At 38.2% G+C, this 13169-nt stretch overlaps 1 protein-coding gene across 12 annotated transcripts in view; it reads right to left on the reverse strand.

Moving 5' to 3' along the window:
• Positions 1 to 13169, reverse strand: part of ZNF536 (zinc finger protein 536) — a 327128-nt gene that overhangs the window by 264729 nt on the left and 49230 nt on the right. For 8 of the 12 annotated variants that reach the window (XR_007379489.1, XM_048958585.1, XM_048958582.1 and 5 more), the window contains exon 2: positions 10310 to 10389. The exons of 2 other annotated variants lie outside the window; for them this stretch is intronic. The gene's annotated coding sequence lies outside the window, so the exon portion shown is untranslated. Of the gene's footprint in view, positions 1 to 10309; positions 10405 to 13169 lie in introns of all 12 variants that reach the window. 2 more of the 12 variants (XM_048958587.1, XM_048958584.1) reach the window with 1 other exon arrangement.

The raw sequence follows: 13169 nt of genomic DNA on the forward strand, positions 1-13169 counted from the left end.
GTAACAATCTTCCCAAGCTCTGTAATAGAGACATCTGAGTTTAAAAAATGAAGCAGCCCACAGGTCAAACAAGTTCCTGATGAGAAGTACTTAACCAGAAATATTATTTCACTGATTCTAAGTTTTCATCCATACATCAAACCCTAAAGCCTATTGATTAAATAAAACTGATCTTCCTTTATTTCAAAGCAAAAGAGAATTAAATGATCTCCACTCTTTTCCTTGGTTTGGAACTATCAGGTAGTACACAGCAGCCACGTGTCTTCCTTATAATTGTAACAGCCTTAAGGAGAGCTTATCCTGCAATGACTGAGCACAGGTTTCTTGTCACTTCCTCTAAATCTTCTGCACCTGATCATAATAACTGGAAGCTGATGGTCCAATATTTTTGATCCAAAATGATATGAGCCAAGACCTGCTAAAAATCAATACATCCCTTTTCCTTGGGAAATTTTGCATTGGGACTACCGTAGGGATGTGTGAATACATGAATTTACTGCAATTATGGTGGCACATCTTCTCATGGCCTCTTTTTCACTGTGTCATTATCTGCATTGTGCTTTAAGTTCTCTTGCAGTCCCACATCCAGTCAAGCCAGCCCTTGCAAAGCCTTATGCAAGTCAATGTCTGCCACCTTTGAGAATGAAGGGTTTCTTTCAGCAAGAATCTACATCAAAATACATCACCTCTGTGCATTGCTGAGCCCTGCGTGACATTAGCCAGAATGTGAAATCACCATCAAATTCTAACAAAGCAGAAACATGCAACGGACTCCTAACAACATCTTTGCAGAGCACCAAGAGGTGGATACAAAAGGGAATTTTTTGTTTGTTTGTTTGGTTTTGTTCACAAAAAAAAAAGTCTAAGTTAGCTTTAAAGCTCCCCCGAGCTTCTGTGTCTCCATGCAGACTTCAGTTTGGTTCCAGTTTACCTGCACCATGCTGCTCCATACTGCTTAAACATCCTCTCATATCCAATGCAGTCAGAAAACCCTCTATCAGACATGAAGTTTCCACTCTGGAAGGTAATCCCTGCTAAAAGTGTAGCATCTCCATTTACTTGTGTTTCAACTCATACTTCCAGATGACAGGATACACACTAATTTCAATTGTGTCGCTGTTTACACATTTAGTAAAGCAAAAAAGTACTCTTTTTTTTTTTTTTTTTAAAAAAAGGAATTTTTAATGTACTTCAAATCTTCAATAAATTAGCATCACAGACTACAGTAAATGAGTGATTAGCAATAAATTAATTAACAAAAAAGGAAGCTACTACTTGCTAGTTATTTCATTGCAACCAAGCTGCCAAACAGCAGAATGGTGAATAGATACAGATATCTGTATTAGTTAAAGAGTCTGCAGCTTGGGCATCTCCTTCAAATCCTTAGTGCCTTTCCACTGGAAGTCACAAGTTCAGCACCAGCAAAGCTAAGTGAAGGTAAGAGCCTTTCTTCTGCTAAGTAGCACTAATTTCTGCCTATAGTGACATTCAGATGAGGATTGATCTGGTCACACAGGTAGAAAACAGCCTGCCACCAGTGAAGAGTAGTTCATAACTGCCTCCAGGTATCAAGATACACAAAAGAAACACTGAAAATAGAATAAATTAACAGATATTTTGCAAAATATATCAATATTAAACCCTTAATTTTCTCCAAATCAAGAAACCAGAAGTCAGAAGACCAAGAATCAGAGACAGGATTTTCCTATTTCTTATCTTTCCTATTTTCCTATTAAAGAGCATATGGTTTCTCCTGAAGTCTTTGATTGATACATGATCTTTTCTTTCTTTTCAGGCAGAACAGCTGTCCAGTGAACTAGAAGAAATAGCCCTGAAGTAGCTTTGTGTCTGATATGACATTGAGAAGGAAAATCATCCCAAAGATAAATGCTTCAAATGAAGTTTCTAAAGGATAGAATAAATGAATATATATGAAAGATTTTTTTTTCTCTTTGAGCAAGCAATCACTGTAACCATAATTTGGGATTAGCTTTTGGGGAGGTGAAGTGGGGGAAGTAGGGCAGTTTTTGATACAGAAAAGGTACGTACTTCAAAGATGCATTTGGAACAACCCTAACCACAAGAGGCAACAGCAGCTCTCGACAAGGTCACTGAGGAAGAAACAGTTTTACGAAGATAGTCTGGACTCCATCACCTGGAATAGACTGAAACTTCCTTGATTCTTCTCTGTAAGAAAATGCTCTAAGAAAGCTAAAACACATGCTCTGCCGGTTGATAAAGACTTGAAATCTTTGACTCAACAACTGAGCAGAAGTGGCTTTGCTGAATTTGCCATATAGATGGTTTTCCTGAATTTGGACTCCTGTATACCCAGTGCAGAACAGGACTGGTCTCAGCTGAGAAATGCCTAGCAGAAGAGCACAATGGCCTTCTGACTGTCCTACCATTGTAGGCCCTGAATCCTTAACCTAGAGCTCTTTGCTCACCCTACCCCAAACTTCATCTTTCAACACAATTAACCTTCCCCCAAAACCATTCTTCTCACTTTCATTTGCCTCCCAACCAAATACCCATTCTCCTCCCTTCCTGCACCAAAATCTTTCTAAACTTCCCTGTGAGTATGTTTATTTCTGAAGCTAATTAAAAATAAATTAGATCCTTAGCATTAAGAAAAAAATCGTAAACACATTCTCATATATCTTTGTACAGTCATAAGTAATACCTCGCCCTCCCTGTGAATAACTCATATGGTTTTCTTGTCCCTGTTCTCAATTTCCCCCTTTCCCCCCACCCAAGTCATCCCTGCTTTCTCCCCCTCCCACATAAACTGCCAATAACCCCGTGCAGCAGTGGTGTAACCACTGGCATAAGACTGTTCTCCTGCTGCCTCACCTGTCTCTGCTGGCATCTCAGGGTACCAGTCCTTGCTCTCACACAGGTTTTATATGCACAGGCTGAAGTTCTCAGAAACCCTTCTCAATGGGATTCCAACAACAGAAGAACAGGAGATAAGATCATGACAGCAGCCCCAATATGGTGCCCCATCAGGAAGCCAACTAAATCTGATAGACGTGATCCTCTCAGTCTACAAGTAGAAAAGGGCTGAGCATTTAGAGAGGGAAAAAGCAGCTCAGAAAACACCATGATATGGTCTGTAATTGGCCAGCACCACACAGCAGACAAAAATCCTTTGCCTAGGTCTTTAATTCTGGGGTAATCAAAACACTACTTTTTTCCACACACATATATGCTGTATATATGCTTATATTCTTAATTTTTCCCCCTTTTGCCCCCTACTTTTAGTTTGCAGTGACTAAGAGCACAATTATTTTACAGAGATACTCTGTAACAAGCTTACAGGATGCCTTTAGTAATAAGATAATTATTTGAAACTCCATAAAGAATTATAATTTTTAATTTAAAAAAGAAATCAAATAAAAACAGCTTTCATCTTTCCTGCCATGTGAAGAAAACATTCTCTGCCTACATCTCAAATTATCATTCTCTCCTTTGTGCAAAATGAATTGACCCAGAAAACTAAAAGGGTAAGAACCCATATTTGCTGGGCTTATTCAGCAGCCAAAAGTTCATGAAAAACACTGTTGTGTATCACATAGCAACCACTTGATGCCTATTGTTAAAATACAGTAGTTATTCAAAAAGTAAAATCATGCATTCTCAAATAAGAACCCAGGCTGCAATGTGTGTTTACTGTTTTTGGGAAATAGTCATCTTGCCATTTTCTCTTTTTCCATAGCCTTGGCATATTTGGTCAACTATGCAACGCGCAGTTACCCACAGGAAAAAAAGCAACACAAGAATTTTCCTCCAGCGCTTAGCACAGGACAGTGTCCATTCAAAGCAACACTTGAGATCACGATTCAGAGAGTTCAGATGGGCTCTGTTCTTAATGCAGCCACACTTTCAGTGAAAATGTAATATTCTGGAGGAAGCATGAGGGATAAAGGAGGATAAGCGTATCGCTTTTTACTGAGCGTTAGTAGTTGCACATTTTCAACTCTTCTCAAAGCAAACTATCCTGACGTGGTCAGGTTGAATTCTGTCTTCGTAGGGCCCTTCTGACAGAACTACTCTGTTCTACCTTTGTACAGGACAAATGTCAATATTGCTGCTGCACATTCACACTTTTTCCTGTCACTGCTACCTGTCCCTGCAGCTGTGCAGTAGTTTGAACTTCACAAACATCTCCTGTGCCATCTTCCCTGCAAATACTACGTGGTAAGATAGGCTATAAAATAAATAGTACAAGTAAAGGAGGACAGCAAGTCAGGTGTAGAGTCAGAAAAAAAAAGAAGTTAACAAATTCTATTAATTTAGTCTGTTTTCTCAGACTCTTATTCTCTTGTTTGAAAATCAGCGACAGATCACTTGAGCCTTACTGGCCTTCCTCGATCTCCAAGAAAGCTGAAAGGCAGACAGCCCTCCGTTTCATTTACAGATGCAGCTGACTGTCTATTTAAATTATCAAAGCAAGGCCAAAGTGGCTCTTGGAAACAACTGCTGGAAGAGATGAAGAAAAGAATAAGATACAAACTCCCTTGTAGGTATTATTATGTGCTATTACACAAATAGCACAACTTAAAACTTCAAGATAATGGCATATTTAATACCAGAAGGGAATGGCAGACTTGCTTAGCATAACTTTGAGATGTTTCATCAAGGCTGTGTACAAACAGGTGTGCAACATTTTTGCTGGCTATAAGATGCTTGTTAAGATTATTTGCTTATCTGAAAGACTCTTTAAACTCCTTTTAGTGGCAGAAAGTAGATTAAAAAGGGGGGAAGATATGTGAACATGTATGTTTTTCCAGAGAAGCTTAAATTGAGCCTAGCTGTATCCAGGTAAACATGCTATATTTCCATAGCGTTGAAAAGAAAGTTGAGTGGTAGGCAGCTAACCCCAGATGAATGCCTAGACTACTAAGGAAAAATAGGAGAGTGAATTAGGTACCTGGGAGCAAAGAGGTGGGGTTTATGATTCTAGAGAGAGATGTCTGGCTGTTTGCAAAACAAGACTGAAAACGTGGATGAATTGAAGTTGCAGCTTGCTTGCTGCAGGTGTTCCTCCTTCTCTTAATAAAGTCCTCACTGGAGGTCAGAGGAGAATGCAAAAAAAATAAAATAAAAAAAATCAAATCTCCCTCTGAACTACCCTCTTAACTACTGGCTTACAAATGCGTGTATTCAAACAGAAGTGCATGCACAAAGAAATATTTGAATCAGTCCGAAGGTAGGTTGGTGCATACTTAAAGACAGGGATTGTCTATTCAAAGGAAATACTTGGTTTGGTCAGTGGTCAGTCATCCGGCCACAACAGGACGTGGCAATTATCTGACTGTTGAATAGCTGTAGTTACAACAGTACAGTCCTGTGTAATTTATCAGCAAGATACCAGCATACTTGACAAAGCTAAAAGGAAGCTATTATGTACAGCACACAACTGAAAATTAGGAAATATTCCCCCTAAAACAATAAGAAATATCTGATAAAGAATAATGCAGAACTTTCCTAGCACAACTCAAGATCCCCCCTCAAGACTGGTAATTGATGAGCCACTGAACAAATCGCAATACCGATACTGCGCCTATGCAAATCACTAACAATAAGTGACTCCAAGGACCTGTAAGAACAAAGCCCCAAACCCCTATCAAGCATTATCTGTGGTATGAAAAATTCAAGGAAAAGTGTAATTTTTTTTTTTTTAAATGGGGATAAATTGGGATTTCTGTAACAACCGACTCATTTTTCCTGCTTTTAGCTAAGGATCTCAAAGAGCACTCTAAGTGTTAATTAAATTACAAAGCATTCTTGAGACAGGTAAATGGTATTATGCCCACTGGGGAACCAAAAGAACATTTATGTTTCATTACTAAAGTCACAGAGTAATTCAGTGGCTAGTGATAGATCCCAAGAATTATCAGTCACCGCTGCTACTCATTGATCTGATGGCCTCAAAGGAGACATAGTTAGACTTTAAATAAATAAATAAGATACTTTCCTCCTGAGCTTTTCTATCTGCCAAAATTAGGAATTAATTATATTTTTCTGCTTTCTGAAAGGCCTTCCTGTCAGAGCCACACTAGTCTACCCAAGTGTGTTAAAGATCACAAAACAGCAATACAGACAGGAACCAAAGCAAGGACAGGGAATTGTAATCATCCTGTTTAACAGCTCATGCAGCTGCACCAGGACCATCTTCTCCCTCTTCCTAGCCAGTCATTCTCCCAGAGACAACACATAAGAGCCTCCATCCCAGCAGAACAAAGATGGAAAGATGTGCACATAAAATAATCCTTCACTGGCCAGTTCACTGACTTCTAATGCTACTTTAGTAAAGAAACAGGCACAAAATTCCCCCATGGAAGCCAGTACATCATGCACTCTGTACAGTCTCCCATTGAAAGGAACAACAGAGGAATAGCTCTGAAATGCTTCATACCACGGAAAAGTCTATTCTGCACTCAACTACACTTATTTGAGACTGCATGTAAAGAAATGGAGGAGACTGACCATTCTATTCTTAGTTTAAAAAAAAAAAAAAAAAAAACACACCTATCTGTGTGCTGTCCAGCTTGTCTCTCTGGTTAGTACACCTGCAGGATCCAGAAGTAACAAATCAGTAGGATATAAGGCAGTCTGCCCAACAGACAGTCCAGTGACTTATTGGACAGCCAAAGGCATCTCAATTCAAGACTGTACAGCCCTTCTAGATCTTTAACAAATTATAGCTCCATTAGTAAAGTCATTTTGGAGAGTACTTCATGAAAGGTTTTTCGGTTTAATAAATATTTACTACTAAAACTAGGGAAGTATCTTTTTGAACTTGCTTTATACATTTTGAATACAACGTTAAGCCAAGATTTCAGGCCTTATTACCCCTTATCCCCCTCATTTCTTGTTATGTCATGAAGAATCAGCTACACAGAAGAGATGAGAACATCTTTGATTTAAATGACCAAGGCTTAAGATTGTCTTCACCGTGACAGAAAATAAAGCTGCTGCATATATTTCCAGCAGCATTATTGTTATATGGCATGACAATCATCATCTTTTTTTCTTCTCCTAAAAATATGTCTAAGGAACCACATGGTTTATACACTGCATTCAAAATATTTTTCTTCGTTTACATTGATTGCATATTTCAAATCATGTTACAGCTGAATTGCTTAGCCTAAATCAAATAAGGAATCCACATAAATGCATACGCACACTTTCCTTGTTTTTAGACATTGCTGATATTGACAAGATTAAAATATTTTTCTCATTCATTATTTATTGTGATACGATGGAACTGTAAGAGTATGTATTTAACAGAACATCACGAGTAGAGTTAAGATGCGGACATGCCATTTCATTTTGATTTTACCAAGGCTGTGCTAAGTACGTGGCTCCCTGACTACAATAATGACATCGTTAGGTGATAAAGATTTAAGATGCTTTGCAAGGATGCAGTGTTATCCAAACTCCTCAGCCACGTTGATTAGGAGCAGTATCAAATAGACGAACCCACTATTCATGGCTCAAGTCCCTTGTCTTGCAGGGCACTGAGGAATCTGTGCAAGAGCAGCAGCAGCAAACTCACATTGCATCGGGTATGGAAGTGGAATGACCTGAAAGCCATCACACATACACAGCCCCAACAACACTCCATTTTACAGTGCAAAAAATGCACCCTCTGGATAGCTGTGCCTCTCCTGGCAGAACTGGTTCTACTGACCACTGGAGTTTGGGGTCAAGCAATGCTATATCTGCTTGAACCTCAAGTACATGGTACGTGTACTTGAATTCAGTTTTTGAACGTACATATCTTGGATAGAAAACAACAGACATTGCACTGCACGATCCCAGTTTCCAACTCACAGTTGGGCACCATTCTGCATGCTTCTGTTGGCACCAAATTAAGGAAACACTGAACAGAGAGCACCACAGCAAAGGCACTGTAACAGAAAGTGGCACTGCTGGGCAGAGCAGCATCGACCTTGCCTCCTGAAGGATGTGGCACTATCTGAGTTAGAATACAGAAAAACATATTTTAGCCCAAATGCTTATTCTTGTGTACTGAAATTTAAATACATCCCCTATGATAAATATAGGAGAATAGTCAGAAGGTACTGAATGCTTAAAATACACCCTTAACAAAACAATGTAATGCACATCTCTTTTTACGTGTCAAACAATTTGCCTAACAAATCATAATAATGCAGAATGATATAAAATTCACCCATCAAGCCCAAACACATGCACAAAGATTACCATGGCAAAGAATTGTGAATTTCATTAAATATGTTAAAGGCAAAAAAAAAAAAAAAAACAGCTTTGAAAAATAGTAATCCTGTCTTTCAACAAAAATATTATAGGAAGCTATGAATTTGGTAGATCTGAATAGGATGTTGGTACATGTTTTACTAAGGTAATATAATGGCACACTATTATTAGATCACATTAATCATTACTGTGCCAAAGGCACTGACAGCACCACTGAAAAGGATTGAAAGGGCTGGTAATGGATATAAATTACCCATTGTGTGATAAAAGGATTTTTACTAAGAAGGTAAGAATAAAACAGCAAATTTCTAATATAACTGTTGTGTAAAAACCAAAATAAAAGTAATCCAGTCAGTAATATCCACGAAATCAGAAAGTAAGCACTTTTGAAACAAGATAAAGTCACAATAAAAACTGTATACAATATAAAATTAATTTTGTGGTGCATAATATTGCTATCATTTAAATAGTTTACATGATGACCTCTATGGGGTATGGTCAAGAGAAAGGTAAGCTTTGTTAATCAGAATAAATTATGAGCTTCTGCGTGCGCATTTTAGGCTTGCGGGTTTGGAATCCTGTCTTTGGGTTTTGTGGTGTTTATTTTATTTCTTTAAAAACTGTAATGGCTTTGTGACACCTCCCTGAAATTTGAGACACACAGTTTTGTTTTCTGCACTAACATCACAACAAACAGGACATCTCTCAGATGGTTTTATTAGGATTCCAAACACTGTTGCAAAATGAACCACATCTTTGCTGAGCTATTTAACTATTTGATTGAAAACATTTGTATTACTGATTGTCCAGTTCCGTGCTTCTCCTTTACTCTTTCAAGTATTTCCGCATATTAGCAGGGATCGGTGAAGTGAATTGGTCAGACTGAATTCTTATCTGCAGATTTAAAAATCCACATATCTTATCTGAAGCAGATGGAATTGTTCTAGAATCGAGTCACTGTAATTCCGGTTGAGTCAGTTGTCTAGAAAAAGATCCAGTAGCTCACATTCAATTAGCAAGTTTTAAAAATCGTGAGCTGTATTCTTAAATGATGTAAATTCCTAAGTACAGACATCAATCCTGAAAACACTTACATCCACGCTTAACTTTACTCACGTGAGTAATTCCATTAGCATTAGTAATTCAATACCTGCTTATGCATTTGCAGTACTGGAGCTTTAGTACGCCTGAATATCCTCTCACTTACATACACTATAAATCAGCACCATTCCTCTGAATCAGTTTCCATTGATTCACATGATATAAAAATGAGTGGACAATCCAGTACAACAGTTGTAATAAAGAAATAACATAAGAATTTGATTTAGAAGCAGAAGCTACCAGAAATTTTGATTTAAGAATCAATTAACGCATGCGGAATGTAGAATTAATTACTGGTTATTTCCTAGGAAGGTAGGCTTTTCTTTCAAACTCGGGGCCAAATAACCCAATTCTGATTTCACACTGATTTCCACACCAATCTGGTTTCTCAGGCTTTACAGGAGCTCCTCTTCTATTGCTCAGAGGAAAATCATATATGTAATGTAGTACACCCCTCCACCCACTGATTTTCATGGGTGTTCTTCTCATGCTAATATACAACAGAAGATGGTTCTTAATAATATGCATGAGATATTCTATTGAACTTCTGGAAAAAAAACATGAAAAAGTGATAAAATGAATTTAATCACAAGTGTCATGGATGTTTTTATTTAAATCATCAGTCTGATGATAAAGTAATAAATGATGATTCATCCCTAATACAATTATTAGATATCAACTGTATAAGATGAATGCTCATGATTTTACCAAGCAGATTTTTTCTTCAAAAATCTATTTGTAGCTAATGACACCCAAACGAACTGCTATAAGGAGTGTTCCTAAAGACAGAAACACAGTATTTTTGAAGATGTAAAGAAAAAAACAAAACTACGTGGGAAAAGATTTTAAAACCTAATTTAGGTACCTCATTTTAATGTACTTCTTACTACAGGAGAAAAAAAACTAAAAATTCAGATGCGTAAGTAAAGAAAATGTTACGATAACAAATAAGTTTTCTTACCAGTTACTCTTAAAACAACGAATGTGTTCCCTGGCTGAGGAAATCCTTAAAAGACACAGGAAAGGTACTGAAGGTCGTAACTGTAAAAATAAAACCTGTTAGAAATTTACTATGTCAAAACTCGATGTTTGATTCAGACATTTATGCTAAAATATTACAATGCCACCTCAAGCTGACAATCTACAGAGCAGCAGAGAGTATTGAGAATCAGAATATTAATGGGATTAACACCTTTTATTTTTTAAGCCTTCATAATGTACTTGTTTGGTGGCCATTTCGTTTTGGGAACTGAAAAGTTCTTTCAGTTCTGGATTGTTTTGAGAGGGAAAACCTCTCCTCAAGATAATACTGAGGAACAGAATGAAATTCTTCTGATCCTTTCCCCTAGACAGTGCAGCAAAAGAGGACAAAACAGGATAAAACAAAAGTTGCATAGCATACTCCAGAAACCCAGTTATTCTCTTTGACATTGATATTCTAATCTTTCGAAGGGAGTAAAAAGAGAACAGCTACTAACTGTATTTTTACTTTTTTTTTTAATTCCATTTTATAACAGAAATAAGTCCTTTGTAGATGATCTCATCTAATAAACCCCACTTAAAAGAGATAAGAGCCAGCAGTAAAAGCCAAGCCAGAATACTTCCAAGATATTTGCCAGCAGTGAATTTAGAGCCATTACATTAGTAAGCAAAAAAGAAACAAAAACAAAGGGCGTTCTTAGAGCAAAATAAAGTTCACTGGACTGAAGCTATAATCTGAAGAATTTATGACTGAGAATTCTAACTATGTTTGTTCCTATGTGTGTCTAACAAATGAAATTAAAGGTCATTTCCAAAGAATACACTTTGTACATCTACATCAACCAAACTATTCCATACAGCTGTCCCTGGCTCCGAGGCTGGAGTTCCAGCAGCGCAGCCACTGGGCTTCACCTCCTGCACACAGCTACTGGGGAGGTGCTGGCCCCACGGCCGAGCCCCCCATTGCTGCCTGCAGTCCTCAGTGCACACATCTGCATTTTCACCAGCTGCGGGAAGCGATTAAGAGCTTGGCCATTTATTGTGACTGGTTCGGCTCAGGCTGCACTGACAGCATCACACTGTTAGGCAATGCCATTTGTTGACTTGAAGGACAAACAACGACTCTGAGGGCTCCTGTCGAGGACTAAAGCAATATTAAATAGTTCTGCAAATTTGGAGTTCCCTGCTAAGCAATCGTGCACTAGTGCAACACCGAGAAAACACTTCCATGCATCTTTGTCCAGGCTACATTTAAAGCAAAACACATCCAAAATATCCTACTTTGTCCACGCCACCACCTCTTCTCACTCCTTGGCTTTCCCACTACACCAAGCCCACGCTATTTATTTCCACCTCAATGGTCTGCCACCATGTTGCCTGATTCCCTCTCCTTTCCCCTCACTTGCAGACTGAACCAGCCTTTATTACACTCTTTGAAATGTTTTCCAAGTGATAATTCTGCCACGTAACTCGCATAGGAGAATTACCCCAGTAAAGGCTTCAAGCCCCTCCTTTATAACTCACATTTCCACACTTAACTGCCAAAAAGTCAACAGACATCTGGTTTGCCATCACCACTGTTTCTCATGCATAGGAACACATTTCTTTTTTGCTCTCTCCTCATGCCTCGTTTTCTCTTACAAACCAATTGTCTCTAGTTTTGCAGTTGAATTATAAGCCCTGAAAAGCAAAGGCCAGCTTCCCATTACACATCCAGCAGCACTGACCTCACTGGCCGCTGAGCCAGTGCAAACCCCAACTGCTGGGCACCCTGCTTATCAGGGGGCTCCCAGCTACAACAGAAGGCAGAGGGCAGCCAAGCCAAGCCCAAGGCACTGGCTGGACGAAATGGTTAAGAAAGCACCCTGTCATCAGATTTCCTTTTCCCAAATGCAAAATCCTATCTATACAGGATTAGGGTCCCATTTATACATGTCCATATCCTTTTAGGATTCAAATAAGTGAATTTTGGTTACAATATTTGGACAGAGAACAAGCAAATTCCTGGGCTGCTATATATAAACACAGGTCCCATCCAACATCTTTCAATTGCACAGTGTCTAAAAACAGTGACAGCTTGTTTGTCTGGAATTTCTGCTGTTGTTGACATCTTAAAACCTTCAGATACACCTTTTTAGTGTTTACTTGCAGCTCAGTCAAAGTAAGAAAGCCAAGAAATAGAAACAAAGAAGATAATAAGCTGTTGGGTTTGGAAAAGATGTTATCTCACTAAACAGGTTCTTAGTACTCCTACACCAACATCGTAAACTACATTTTTGCTATGCTATTACAAGGCTACTTGTGTTTTAAAAAATTCAGATTTTGCATACACGCTCATGACTTGCAAAATTCTAAGAATGATTCTCAAGGGGCTTTCACTAAGATGCTTTATAAATTCTGATGACAGACAGAACACAGTAAGGCTTCATCTCCTAAAGTCCTGTACTGATTTGTTTGGAGGCTTCATGTCATTGATCAGCATGTCAATGTCTCTCGCAATCTGCTTTCCAGTTCATGACTGTGAGTGAACCCCTCAGGTTTAAAACCTTAAATGATTTAAGGTCTGTGATACATAACCTTATGAACAAATTGGGAAAATCTGTAGCTTTACATATTAAACTGCAGCAGAAATGATTTAAAGCCTTATAAAAAGATATTTTACTTACCTGTGCTAATATTATTCTAACACATTTGACACTGACTATGTAAAGGAGATTTTAAAGGTACAGGCAGCAAGCTGCATGAAAACAAATTAAGACAGCTCCACTTAGGTCAAATTTGGCCAGTTTACTAGTGCCTAATACACTTGGTGGCATTAAACATGGCCTACAGATCAATTT

This window comes from Lagopus muta, chromosome 12 (assembly GCF_023343835.1).
Source record: "Lagopus muta isolate bLagMut1 chromosome 12, bLagMut1 primary, whole genome shotgun sequence".
Taxonomy (NCBI): Eukaryota; Metazoa; Chordata; class Aves; order Galliformes; family Phasianidae; genus Lagopus; species Lagopus muta.